The 13891-nt window shown below is 51.8% G+C and overlaps 1 protein-coding gene across 11 annotated transcripts in view; it reads right to left on the reverse strand.

Moving 5' to 3' along the window:
- Tnip1 (TNFAIP3 interacting protein 1) overlaps positions 1-13891 on the reverse strand; it is a 52082-nt gene that overhangs the window by 33599 nt on the left and 4592 nt on the right. For 2 of the 11 annotated variants that reach the window (XM_028880030.2, XM_028880023.2), the window contains exons 1-2: positions 6824-7005; positions 2912-2994 (exon numbers count right to left, since the gene is read on the reverse strand). The exons of 2 other annotated variants lie outside the window; for them this stretch is intronic. The gene's annotated coding sequence lies outside the window, so the exon portion shown is untranslated. Of the gene's footprint in view, positions 1-2911; positions 2995-5387; positions 5618-6823; positions 7006-11191; positions 11299-13891 lie in introns of those variants that run through there. 7 more of the 11 variants (XM_028880022.2, XM_028880029.2, XM_028880025.2 and 4 more) reach the window with 6 other exon arrangements.

Here is a 13891-nt window from a genome sequence, read left to right on the forward strand (position 1 = left end):
AGAGGTACCCGCTCCCCGCTGGGCCCTGTGAGGCAAAGGACAGCTGCCCACACACCCACATGGCTGGCTAGGAGGGATTTTTTTCTGAAAGGTCAGCATACACTGCAGAATGGTAAACACTGATGCACCGTTGAGCGAAAGGAGACAGTGTGGGTGAAGTACTAGGTAGACAGCTGGACGCTCAGACCACCAGTCCACATGAGGGTCCTCCTCTGCTCACCTACGCTTGTCACCACGTGACTGCACCCGGCTGGAGCCAGCGTCTGTCCGTTAGCCTAAACCCTTCCTGGGCAGAAACAGGCTTTACATATCTCTGTGTTCCTATTACCAGCAAAGGGAGGAGGGTCATCCCAAAGGGAGGAAATGGGGAAACTGAGGCTGGAGCCACCCTGAGTGGCAAGTAGCTGCAGGTGGCCTGGTTCCTGGCCCCACTCCCTAGGGTTCACAGTAGACTCAGAGTCACTGTTATGGGACAGTTTGGTCACTTTCTTCTCCGTGTGGCTTTCTCAGTACACAGAAACTCCACGGAGGCAGAGACCAAGGCCAGGGCTTCTTCAGAAAGCAGTGATCCCACAGGTCCAACACATACCGCTAATTTCAAGGCCCAGAGCCTGAAAGGACTTACCCCACCTCCCAAGAGCCCATGTTGAAACCAGCCAGCCAGCCCAGCCACCACCACTGTGCACGGTGGCAGGGTGCCGGCCAACACTTCTAGAATCAAAACTAGACCCTCGCAGAGATGCCGAGACAGGTGGCAAACTGATATACAGGGGCTGACAAGCAAGGGGTTCATAGGAAACATGACCAGAGTGGACAGAGGAATGGCCGAGCTGGGGCAGGGGTCAGGCTTGCTGCAAGGTAGCAGACTCAGGGGGAGCCCCAGAAAGGGGTGGCCTGAGAGATGCCAGGAGGAAAGTGGTGAGAGCTGAGGGGCTTCCAGCGAAACTCTGGACCAGGGGCTAGTACACTTCCAGCACGGCTTCTGATGGTGTGCAATGATCGGGGGGGGGGATGTAACACGAACTGCTAAATGGTCTTAATAAAAAACCTGGAGCCAGACACTGGAGTGAAAGCTGAAAGATCAGAGAAGCTGAGCATGCCAGCCACAAGTTCTTACCTCTACAAAATCCTCAGTGAGTTCCTGTCTCCTCAGGCCTTCTGTACCTTTCTCTGCCCTGCCATCTTACTTCCTGGGATTAAAGGCGTGTGTTCTTTCCAAGCAAAGACATGAGATCTCAAGTGTTGGGATTAAAGGTGTGTGCCACCCAGCCTGGCTCTGTTCCCAGTGTGGCCTTGAACTCACAGAGATGCAGATGGATCTCTGTCTCCTGAGTGATACATTAAGGGTGTGTGCCACCACTGTCTGGCCTCTATGTCTAATCTAGTGGCTGGCTCTGTCCTCTGATCTCCAGATAAGTTTATTACACAATATATCACCACAGGGGACCTCCAAGGACTAGCGCCAGGAGGGCTCTCCCAATACAACAAAGCCAATCTCTCTCACACACACACCCTGGGCAGAGGGCACTGCTGGAGACTGAGAAGCTGCCAAGAGAAGATAGTGCGGTCCCCAGAGACCAGAGCAGGGGACAGATAGAAAGATCAGGGCCTGCCTTCATGTGATTCTCCCTCTGGGTCCACGCAGGGCCTGGAGCTGGGAGGCCAAGGCCACACAAAGGCCTATTTCCTTGTGGATCTGGCTGCAGACTCTCTATTAACCAGGGCCCAGGAGGAAGCTGTAGTGGCCACCTATACAGATGCCACCATTCAGCAAGGGGCCTTCTGCAAGATGCCACCAACACCTTGCCCAAACCAAAGACAGACACTGAGAAAGAGGCAGCCAGCTCACACCTTCTAGGTAAGCCCTGAGCTGGTGAGTAAGGAGCGCCCCATGTCCCTCCCTGGACTAGATCTGGCTATGTGATGGAACTAGAGAGGCCTGGTTTGAGGACAGAAAAGGACCCAAACTCACAGGTCAGCCCACGGGCTCAGAGCATGTGATGAGGATGCTGTGACTCTGAACGCACTGTGGCTGGGGAGCAGCTCGGGGCATACATGGGGCTGGAGCGCGGCTGAGGCCGTAGAGTGGACCCCCATTCCTGACCCACTTCTGGAAGAGAGGGATGGAAGGGCCAGAGCCACGCTAAATTCACACTCAGCTCCTGATTGTCTAAGGCTGCCTTGACACAGCCATGTGCTAACGGCTGAGGAGGTGGGAGCAGGTCAGGAAGGATAGGGTACTGAACCACAGGGAAAAGGCTCCATGACCCCTAAAGTCATGCTCATTTGCATAGTCACTCGAATTTATAAAGCACGAAGTCTCAGGCATTCTTTCACCTGACTGTCCCAGAAGCCCTGCGGAGAAGACATGGTTGAGGGACAAGATCACCAAGCTCAGCTTGGGGACTTAAGCCCCACAATGTCTCTGGTTTCTGGCTGTATCCGGGGACAGCTACACCCTACAGCCCTGGAGGCAGCAAAGGTCTCTTGGTACCAAAGGAATGGCTCCAGCACATCACATCACGGTGGCAAAGGTCTATGTCCTCAGCAGAGGCAGAGCTGTGAGCTGTGTCAGCAGGTGTGGCCAGAACACAGGGACAAAGGAAGCTCAGAAGAATAAAAAGGCCTGCCTCCTCCTCTGATCTATGACCTTGGTCTCCTGTCCTCTTATGCAAGGGGAGGGAGCCTGGATGAGACAGAAGCTGCCTGACTAGATAAAGCTGGGTGCCATTCTAATGGCCAAAGGATGGGAGGGACCCAAGCCTGGAGAGGAAGAGCAGGTTAGAGAGCAAAGGAGATGGAATACAAGATGTATAGATGTACAGCTGTAGAATCAGGAAGAAGGTTCCACCATGACACAGGCCATGCACTGGCATGCTCTTGTGCATCACACTGCACCCTGGGGCCTCACCTGTACCAGGCCCAGCTCTGTCCTCCCTGCAGCTGTGGGATGCTGGGCCAGTCACTTATCCATTCTGGGACCCAGCTGCTCATCTGTAAAACAGGACTATGAAAACCCACCAGGCTAAGGGGAAGACATTCAATGGCGTGTCTGTGTGTAGTGGTGAGTGGTAGAATTGGGAACTTCTGACTTTATTTCCCAAACATGATTTACTCAATGAGAAAACATGTTTCACGATGAAATACCCAATATAATGAGTAAGTGGTTCCCAGCTCAGCATGCAGCACACTGTAGGTATTCAGCAAAAGGGCAAGGGGATCCCACCACTGTGCCCAGTTGGCCTCAGAACTGTCCCTGACACTCCATCCTTGGCTGGTTTTTATTTTGCCTTTGTGTGTGTGTGTGTGTGTGTGTGTGTGTGTGTGTGTGTGTGTGTGTGTGTGTACTGGTGTGTGTGCATGCACTGAAGGGTCAACCTTCTGTGTCATTCCTCAGGAGCTGTCTACTTTCTTTTTTTGAGGCAGGGTCTCTCACTGGAACCTGTAGGTTCAATGATTTGGCTAGGCTGGGCAGCCAAGGAACCCCCAGGGATCTGCCTGGCTCCTTCTCCTCCTCCTCCACAGCACTGGGAATACAGGTATGAGGTGCCGTGTCCATCTGTTTTTTTTTTTTTTTTTTTTAATGTGGGTTCTAGAAATCAAACTCAGTCCCTTTCATGTTGGTGGAGCAAGCACTTTATTTCCCCAGGTCCTGCTATGTATAGGGTACTGTGGTGCTGAGGATGGAACCCACATGGTAAGCAAGCAGTCTGTTGCTCAAATATATCCCAGCTGGTCTTAGTGTTTGAGACAGGATCTTACTATGTAGCTAGCCTCAAAGTCACAGACCTCTCTGTGCCTTCTGAGTCTTGGGATATAGCCATGTGCCACTATACCAAGCTTTTTTTTTTTTTTTTTTTTTTTTTTTTTTGATATAGGGTCTCATGTAGCCCAGGCTAGCCTTAACTCCCTACATAGCCAAGGACAATGCTGAATTCCTGATTCTCCTGCCTCCACTTCTCTAGCACTGGATCACAGGCATGTGCCACCATGCTTAACTGGACTGGACATTCTCTAAAGTTCTTTCTAGTTCTAACAGTTCAGGATTACTACTTCCACAGCCCATCCCTATCTGACCTTAACACAATTATCATCTGTCCCCAGCTCTAGCCTCTACAGTAGCCTGGGGGATTCTCAACTCAGCAGTCTACCCATGAATTTATTCTCAGGGACACACACACACACACACACATACACACACACAGAGAGAGAGAGACAGACAGACAGACAGACAGACAGACAGACAGAGGCAGACAGACAGAGACAGAGAGAAAGGAAGGAAGCAAAGGCCTCGGGCTGATGGCTCTTCGCAGGCCCAGCTACTACAAGACATGCCAGGCTCCAGCCAAACCTGGGGACTGTGTCCCTCCAGCAGCACACACCCCTCCCTGGGTCCTCTTCCCTCTCCTGTGTTGAGTCACTACAGAGGGAGTCCCTAGTGTCCCTTGATACAGGGTTCACAGCACTTGCCTGACCCCCGAGCTGGAAGGTCAGCTGGGTAAAAACGATATACCCAGCGGCACTCAGAAGGGGAGGAAAGGAAATGAAATGGTTAGTTCAGCTCCACCATGTGCCAAGCGCTAGCTGAACTCTCACACACATCACCTCACCCAGAGCTAAATGTGCTATCCCTGCTTTCCAGCCAGGAGGTCAATCCACCTGCCAGAGAGCATGTGGGAGCAGACTCAGAGGGGTTAAGCTCTCTGCCTGAGGATACACAGCTTGTTGTGTGTCAACAAATAATCCAGCTTCCAGTGCCCAGGGAGGAAAGAGGCAGAATCCCACAAGAGCCCAGGCCCTGGCTTCCATCTCTGTCTGCCCTGACCTGCAGTCACCTGGGCTCAGCATCTCAGGCTGGAAGGCAGCAGAGACGGGGTTCTGAAAGACTGAATTTGGCCCATGGCACAACGGTGTTCCCAATTCTACCTCTGATGGCCTTTATATGCTGGGTCCCAAGGGAAGGAACAAGATGTCACTCCTCCCACGCCAGGCCCCAAGAGTCTGGAACCTCAGGGCTTGCCTCGGAGCCTTGTTCCTGGCATTGCCCCACCATCTGCCAATCCACTGTTCTAGCTGCAGCAGGCCCTGGAACTGGACACAACACTCAGGTATTGCCTCGTGATCAGACACACAGGGACTTTGGCTTCCACCCTTTCAGATACTATACATCTGCTGACAGAGCCCTGGCATCCACGTGTTTCTTACAGCTGGGACACATACATGAAAAAGTCTCTGCTATAGTTGTGAACGTCCCCCAAAGCCCCACATGTTACAAAGCTTGGTTCCAGGGTGCCTCGTTCTCCCTCTTCTTCCTGCTTCATGACTGAGGAGGTGAGTGACCCTCCTCATGTGCTCTCCACCCCTGCCCAAGTGCTATGCTGACTTACCGCAGGCCCAAGGCAATCACAGCTGGCCAGGAGCAGTGCCCAAACCACCAAAACTGTGCAGCAAAGCAGACCTGTCCTCCTTAGAGGACGGCTGTGTCCTCGACAATGCTGTCACCTTCATGCCCACACTCCTCCCCTCAGCGAGGGCCCAGGACTGACAAGGGATGTCACTGAGCCAGGGTGGCCTCGACGATCAGCTGAGAATAAGCCAATCTTAGGACAGAAAGGACGACGGTGTTGGGAGTAGCCTGTCTCTCAGGGCCAAATGCCACAGCTGGCTTATGCAACCCTGTAACTCCCCTCTCAGAGGAAGATGCGGGTTTTTTGTGAATTCTCCTTATGCCAAATATGGTGGGGAGAGAATTTCAGACCCAAGCCTGGCTCTGCTGCCTCCCCAAGGCTGGTCATTTTGCTTTCCCTATGGGAAATGCTGTGTGAACCCAGTAGGAACCACAGAGCTGTCTACACACCTTAATGTGAAACCCAAACAGGAGTCACCATGGCTATGAAAGGGCCAGAGAAAGGAAGGCTACCTCAGGAAGAGACCCCAGATGCTCATCTCCAAGGGCAGCAAACAGCCCACAAAAGGAGGAAAAACGGATCAATGCAGGGTGGAAATGCCTCGGGAGTGAAAATGAATGGTGCAGCAGATACAAACGTGGACGGCTCTCTTTCATATGCGAGCTGTGTGGGAACGGGACAGTGAGGGGGCACAGAGCACATCTTACAACATACAACCACGTTACACACTGGTCAGAGACGCACACGTTCATGCTAAGGTCGCAAGAAACACAAGAGAGGGCTGGGGAGAGGGCTCAGTCATTAAAGTGCTACCACAGGAGCATGAAAATCTTCGATTGAGCCCCAGAACACACATTTACAAGGGGTAGGGGCGCGGGGCAGGGGGGAGGGGGGACGCTAGTGAGATGGCTGAGCGGGTAGAGGCGCTTGCTCCCTAAACTGACGACCTGACTTTGATCCCACCCACATGACAGAAGGAGAGCGCGGACTCCTTCACAAGTTGTCCTCTACTGTCACACAGACACACTAAATCAATGTAATAATAATTTTAAAAAGCCAGAAGCCCAGCATGACGGCCCACACCAGCAATCCTGGCATGAGAACAAGGCCAGCCTGGGGCACAGGCTGCAACCCCAGAGCTGAGGAGGAGGTGGACACGGGTAAATCCCCAGAACTGACTAGCCAGCTAGTCGAGCCTAATTGGTGAGTCCCAGGCCAGCGGGAGAGAGCCTGTCTCAAAAAACACAGTGACTGGTGGTGAGCCGAGGCTAGCCGGGTGAAGATCAATCAGGGATCTACAGCAGGGGAGTTATAGAAGGGGTGGGGACCAAACTGAGGCCCCTCACTTAAAGGCTCCTCCACCCTACAAAGGCCGACTCTGGCTCCAGGGCCTCCTCATCTCTACCCCCACTCACCTGCCAAGGCTGAGGCAGTGGTCTGTCCACCTTTGTGCTCTGCAGAGAAAATGCCCCACAGCTCAGGGAACAGCCTGGGGACAAGATCAGTGAGGGAAGGCAGCCCTGCAGGGACAGCTATCAGAAAGGAGCCCGACGCTCCTCAGCAGTCACCCTTCCCAGTCACTGGGGTGACCGTCCGTCCAGTGCAGGTCACGGGAAGAACACAGAGAACTAATTTCCTGCAGCAGCCTGCTGGCTGCCAAGGTCTGCCTGTGGCTGGAGACGTGACAACCCCTCCTGAGAGACAAGGGGCACACAGGGGACATCAGCAGGGAGGCAGAAGGAGAGCTGGCCCAGAGGAGCCGACGAGGACCACCCACCCAATGAGTGGACAAGGAGGGTCCAATGGCTGGATTTCACCATCTGGAGTATGCATTTCATTTGGAGTTTTGAGACAGAGTCTGGCCTTGAACTTAAAACATTAGCAAAGAATGATCCTGGACTTCTGGCTCTCTTGCCACCACCTTCTGAGAGCTGGAGTTATAGGCGTTCACTAACATGCCTGATTTATGCAGCACGGAATGGAAGCAGAATTCACCCACAGCAGGTAAGCACTCCACTAATGGAGCCGCATCCTACGCCCAACACCTGGGACAGAGCAAAGGACAAGTCATTCCGAGAGCGCAGACACAGGTCAGTAGAGGGCTGGAGGTAGGTTATTCAGAAGCCTGGGAAGTGGGGTCCCTTGCCACCTGTGGCTGAGATTCCAACAGCCTGAGCAATACCCACGGCCAGTACGCACAGAGAGATCTCCCACCACGCTGCAGGGTAATACTGCCATCTCTTGGAGTCGGGTGAGGAAGCAAGGGGATGCAGCACCCACCTGGTCTACACCAGGAGCTGTCACAGTGGGGTGGAGACTTCACCAGCCTTACACCCAACGCCGGCACCCATCAGCTCGGCTGCTGCAGCCCGGCCTTCGGAGTGTCCAGACAGACACTCCCAAGCCTGGGATCTTTGGGGGTCTTGCTCAGTCCAGTGGACAACTCCCCAGGTAAGCACGGCTTCACTCCATATCTGCCATGGCCACTCAGACCCCAACCCCTACTCTGTACATCGCCATCTTTCCAGGGCCTACCCTGAACGCCATCGCCCTCCGGGAGCCCCTCTTAACCCTCAGGTGCCCCCAGATGACTTCACACCCTAGCTATATCCACAATGGCTAGACTTAGTCACTGTCCACTGGCTCCTGATGCTGTCAGGAAGAGCTCTCAGCCAGAAGGACAGAAAGGCGAAGCCAGGCCCTCACAACAGGTGAGGCCTGAACACCTCCCAGCTGAAAGCTCACAGCAACATCAGAAAATATACCCTCCAGGGATCCATCCTAGAACTCACTCTGTGGACCAGGCGGGCCTTGAACTCAAGAGACCTGCCTTCCTCTGCCTCCTGAGCCCAGGGAGCAAAAGCCTGCACCAGCACACTACATTTGGTGCACACATAAACTTATTTTAGATCATGATAAACGAATGAAAAAAAAAAAAGTAGTAATATGACAGAAAGTGAAAGGGGGGCTATTTTGCATAGGAAGAAGCGGGAAGGCCCCCTCTGAGAAGGTGACATTTGAGCTGAGACTCGACAGATAAGGAAAAAGCAGCCATGGGAAGGAAGGGCTGGGAACTGAGTTCTGGGCGCTGGGAAGGCAGGTGTGGGGAGTCAGCATGAGAACAAGCTGAGCGCACACAGCTGGAAACAGCAGGCAGCGCGGCCTGCCGAATCACAGTGGGCACAGAAGGGAGCCGGTAACCAGCGGAGGGAGGCAGACAGACAACCTCTCAGAGCACCATCAGACCCAAACCAGGTCGGCCTGACCCAGCCAGGACATCCGGGCCAGAGACACAGCAGCACTGGGGGTGAAGGAATGAGTCAGACCCATGGCTTCCTGGGGCCCCAAGGGAGCTGCTATGGGCATCCAGGGACAGGCACCCACCCCCAGCTATACTGTGCCCACACTCACAGGACACCCACGTGGAGGGGACAACATGATCATACACATAAGTACGCAGGACACTCCCATCTGTCTGTCGCTCTGAGGGACAAGATTAAATGTGTCCACAGAGGGCTGGGCCCTACATATTTTCCAAGGACACAGCAATGATGACAGTCTAAGCTAGTGAAAAAAGAAGAGGGTCCTTGGGGAAAGGGGTGTAGCTCAGCTGGTAGAGTGCTTGCCTAGCGTGAATAAAGCCCTGGGTTCAATCCCCAGTACCACATAAACCAGGCACTATAGGGCAGGCCTCTAATCCCAGCACTCAAGTGGATGCAAAAGGACCAGAAGTTCAAGGTCATCCTTGGCTACAAGTAAATTCAAGGCCAGCCTGGGCTATGGAGACCCTGTTATAACTTAAAACAACAGAGTTGAGACTGTTGAGATGGTTCAGTGAGTGAAGGGTTTGCCACCAAGCCCAACAACCCGAGTTCAAGCCCTGAAACCCCCCTGGGAGAAGGAAACAGCCAAGTCCTGCAAGTTGTCCTCGGACCTCCACGTGGGCATGGACATGGACATCCTAGCGTGCACTCACCCCCATAGGAGCACAGACAAACACACGTAAACCTAAAAAACAACAACAGCAAAGGCCTAGCTGAACATGGATGACTTCTAAACCTGAACACTACTATCAGGGTGGTCAGAAAGAACATACGAGAACCAGGCATGGTGGAACACCCCTGTAATCCCAGCAGGTAGAGGTAGGAGGACCAGGAGTTCCAGGTCATTGTAGCCACAGAGTGTCAGCCTGGACTACAAGATTCTGTCTGAAAAAAAGAAAGAAGAAAGAAAAAAAAAAGAAAAGAAAGAAAGCAAAAGAAAGAAAGAAAGAAGAAAGAAAGAAAGAAAGAGAGAAAGAGAAGAAAGAAAAAGCAAAAGAAAGAAAGGAGGAATTAAGTTTTAAAAGCTCCTCTCATAAGTGTAAAGTTACTAATTATCATTATGGCTTAGTTTCACAGGCCATTTGCTAGGGACAAAGGGACACTGAGCCTGCTTAGTTAGTGGGAGTATTCCGCTCTCCTAACACAATGTCCTCCGTCAAGGACCAAAAAACCATTCTGAGAGTCCCCTGACTGTCCACTCATGAGTCTGAATTCCCCTCCACCACACCCCTCATTGTTGGTAGCATGAGTAAGAGCTGATCAAATCCCACTTTGACTGACTGTGAAATCAAAATGATGCATCAGGAATCCACACGTTTCCCACACTGTCATTCAGCAAGGGGGTGGGGACGGCTACTGCCCAGACTTTTGCTTCATCCCTGAAAGTCCCTCCCTCCCTTTTACCAAAACAGTTCCTCACTGACAGCATCAAATTCCCACCCACTGCCCGGCACAAGATGAATACATGCACAGCAAACCACTTCCATACACATGATCTCACACAGAGGCACAGAAACTTCCCACGGTGCAAAACACAGCCCAACACATAAAAACTATCCCTCCATAATCATTCCCAGGAACGTACTGTATCTACCCGGCACCTGTGTACACAAATGCCTCCCAGGCTGTGCAAAAGGAGCTCGTTAAGGATGGAGTAGGGGACTTTGCAGCCCAGCATTTGGGTTCGAATCTCGACTTTGCAATTCACTAGTTGTGTGATTACAATTTGCAAGCTGCCTGTGCTCCTCACTGGTGAGGTGAAGATATAAAGTAACATTCATGGAGAAGGGTTGGCTAGATGGCCAGTAAAGACGCTGGCCACTGAGCCTGAGCACCTGAGTTTAGTCCCTGGCGGGAACCCACAAGGTTTGGGAAAAAGAGAAATGACTCAGGCAAGTTGTCTGTCCACAACCTTACCATGCAAACAATAAATAAATGTATTTTTAAAAGAAAAAGTAACAGTCATGCTTGGAATGAATGTCACAGTTGGATGAGTTTCACACTAAAAGTTTAGATCAACACTTGGCTGCACGCCTTTTATCTTCGCACTCGAGAATAAATCAGGAGGGTCTCTGTGAGTTCGAGGCCAACCTGTTTTATATAGCGAATTCCAGACCAGAGAGTACTACACAGCGAGACCTTGTCTCAAAACAAACAAGAAAAGACCATCTGGAAATTGACCAATAAGCGTGGCTACGATGATGATTTTCGTCATTACGACGTCTGCACACCGCTACCCAAACTTTGCTCGTTGGACGTTGGGGTCCGCAGGCCGGTCCCAGGCACGCTCCGCAGGCAGTGCGCATGCGCGCCCGGCTAGCTCCCCGGGCCGGGAGCCTCTGAAGCCTGACGACGGAGACGCAGACACCTCACGACTCCGGGACTCCCGCCACTAGCCCTCGTGCCCCGCGCAGGCTCCTGTCTCCTCCCGCCTGCCCATCCCCCGGCGGCCCCGCTCACCCTAGGACGACAGCTTCGAGGCACCGAGCCAGACTCACCAGCCCTAGGCTCGGGTCGGTACCAGGAAATGCCGGGGCCACGCCCCGCCCCTGGGAAAGTCCCCGGAGACCGACGGGCCGTCCATCCAATGGCGCTGCGCGCTGGGCGTTGGGGGTGTGGCCTGCGATGTAAACAGCGGCCTCGGCTCCACTGGGTGGAGCAGTTCAAGGCTCAAACCTAGGCGGCCTCAGGGCACTGTGCCGACCTCCCAAGTCCAACTGGGTCCTTACCTCCTGTGTGACTAAGCCCCTGCAGGGAAGCAAGAGCCGGGTCTATTCTAGTTCCCAGCTGCAGGACTTGCCCTTTCTGCACTCGGGAGGCTGAGGCAGGAGGATTCTGAGTTCGAGGCCAGCTTTGGATATATGAAACCACGGCTCACCCCACCACCACCAGAAATAATTATATATATATATATATACCTATGTATATGTTTATTTTATATGTGTGTGTGTGTGTGTGTGTGTGTGTGTGTGTATAATTCTGGCTCAACAAGTAAGGTGAAAGGCAAAAGAGAAAGACACCTGACGTTGACCTCTGGCCTCCATAGACATGAACATACACGATTCTGAAAGGTAGAAAGCCTTGACCTTGGAATAAGGACATCTCTTTAACATGGAGGACAATATGCTTTTTAGGAGGAAGATTGAAACATGCTCTGTCACTGGAATTGTTAAACGTTGACCGATCTTCATCTTCTGGACTGGGGGATGAGGATCTAGGGGACTATTTCATACATGCCCTCATAGTACATAAAGAGAGACCTATCCAACGGGCACCTACTTAAGCATATGTCTTCAACAAGGACCTTCCTTTGGGGCTTTGTGTCACTTGTGTCCCAGCTACCTCAAAGGAGCTGGCAGGTTTTCAAAACAACATTCTAGGTCACATTTCTTATGCAAAGAAGCATGCATGTACCTTAACCCTGAAGGTTGGGAGACCAGGCACCCCAAAAGGCGTTACACAATCTCCCTCAGGGGAGGCTGCAGGGAGAGCTGGGTCCTTTGTTCCATGCATCAATTCCCCAAAGATCTGTGTCTCTGCCCTGTGCTTCCCAGTTCACCTCTTCCTGGAATGCTCACTTCTGAAATCTTGTCTCTACCAGCTCTCTACTCCTAAGCCACTACCCAGCACTGAGATTTCCCTTCAGATGGAGTCTCCAATAATTTCCATTCTGATTGTATACTGTTGCCACTGTTTTTGTAAAATATTTGACTTCAGAAAGTTGAGCGGTTTCATTCCCACAAATGTCCATGATTCCTAGGAAGCCTTTAATCCAAGCACTTGGGAGGCAGAGGCTGGAAGACCACTGTGAATTTGAGGCCAGCCTGCTCTACATAGTGAATTAAAGGCCAGCCACAGCTACACTGTAAGACCATGTCTCAAAACAAACAAACAAACAAAAACAAAAAATCTACTATCATCACCACCAATAAAACATCATCCAGGGGCCAGTGAGCTGGGTCAGAGTTAGTTAAAGGTACTTGCTGACCAGCCTGAGAACCTGAGTTCAATCCCTGGGACCCTCAAGGTAGACAGAAAAAACTGACTCCTGCAAGTGGATGATTCTCTTGAGGTGGGTAGGTGGGTGGGTTCTCACCATGTAGTCCCAAGCTGGTCTAGACCTCTTCATCCTCCTGTCTGAGCTTCAAGTGGGATGATGATAACTTTGCACAATCACACCCAGAACTTGTTTTTTTTTTGTTTTGTTTTGTTTTTCTTTTTTTTTTTTTTTTTTTTTTGTTTTGTTTTTCCGAGACAGAGTTTCTCTTTGCACCTTTTTCTAGCTTTGCACCTTTCCTGGAACTCACTCTGTAGCCCAGGCTGGCCTTGAACTCACGGAGATCTGCCTGCCTCTGCCTCCCGAGTGCTGCGATTAAAGGTATGTGCCACCACCGCCCGGCCCCAGAACTTTCTTATTAGTTCCACTCATCAACTCAAAGTTGTTACCTTCTTATCCTTGTAAGTCTTAGGTTTCACTCCAAAGCACCACAACATCAGAGCCACCTTGAACCTCAGCATTGCTCAAGGCTCCACACATCGACCAAAACCAGAACCCAGGGCCTTGGTTCCCAGTCCTGTTTGCTTCTATCCACAGTGCTGTGTTGTCTCCACAGTGTCAGAATGGATCTCTCTCTCTCCTCCTCTGACCTCAAACTTGCAAGGTATGTTGACCCCTTGAATTCCTGACCCTCCTGCCCCCACCTCCCTTGTGTCGAGATTTTTATTTATTTATTTTTATTTTATTTTATTTGTATTGGTGTTTTGCCTCCAGATATGTCTATGTAAGGGTGTCAGATCTGGGAGTTATAGACAGTTATTAGCTGCCATGTGGGTGCTGGGAATTGAACCCAGGTCCTCTGGAAGAGCAGTCAGTGCTCTTAACTGCTGAGCCGTCTCTCCAGCCCCTTAGGCCAGGGTTACAGACATGCACCACCACTGTCCAATTTATGTAGTACAGGAGATAGAACACAGGGCTTCCAGCAGGCTAGGCAAGCTCTCTACTGAGGTTCCCCCCACCACCCCTTTCTCACTTTCTTACAGAAGCACAGGCCCCAACCCCAACCCAGCCCCTTACTACCCTGGTGGCCTCTAAACCCCGGGTTCTTTTCTGAAAAAAAAAAAAAAATGGGAATGATTATACCTCCCCTTCAGGTGTTTGTG

The sequence above is a fragment of the Peromyscus leucopus genome, chromosome 8b (genome assembly GCF_004664715.2).
Source record: "Peromyscus leucopus breed LL Stock chromosome 8b, UCI_PerLeu_2.1, whole genome shotgun sequence".
NCBI lineage: Eukaryota > Metazoa > Chordata > Mammalia > Rodentia > Cricetidae > Peromyscus > Peromyscus leucopus.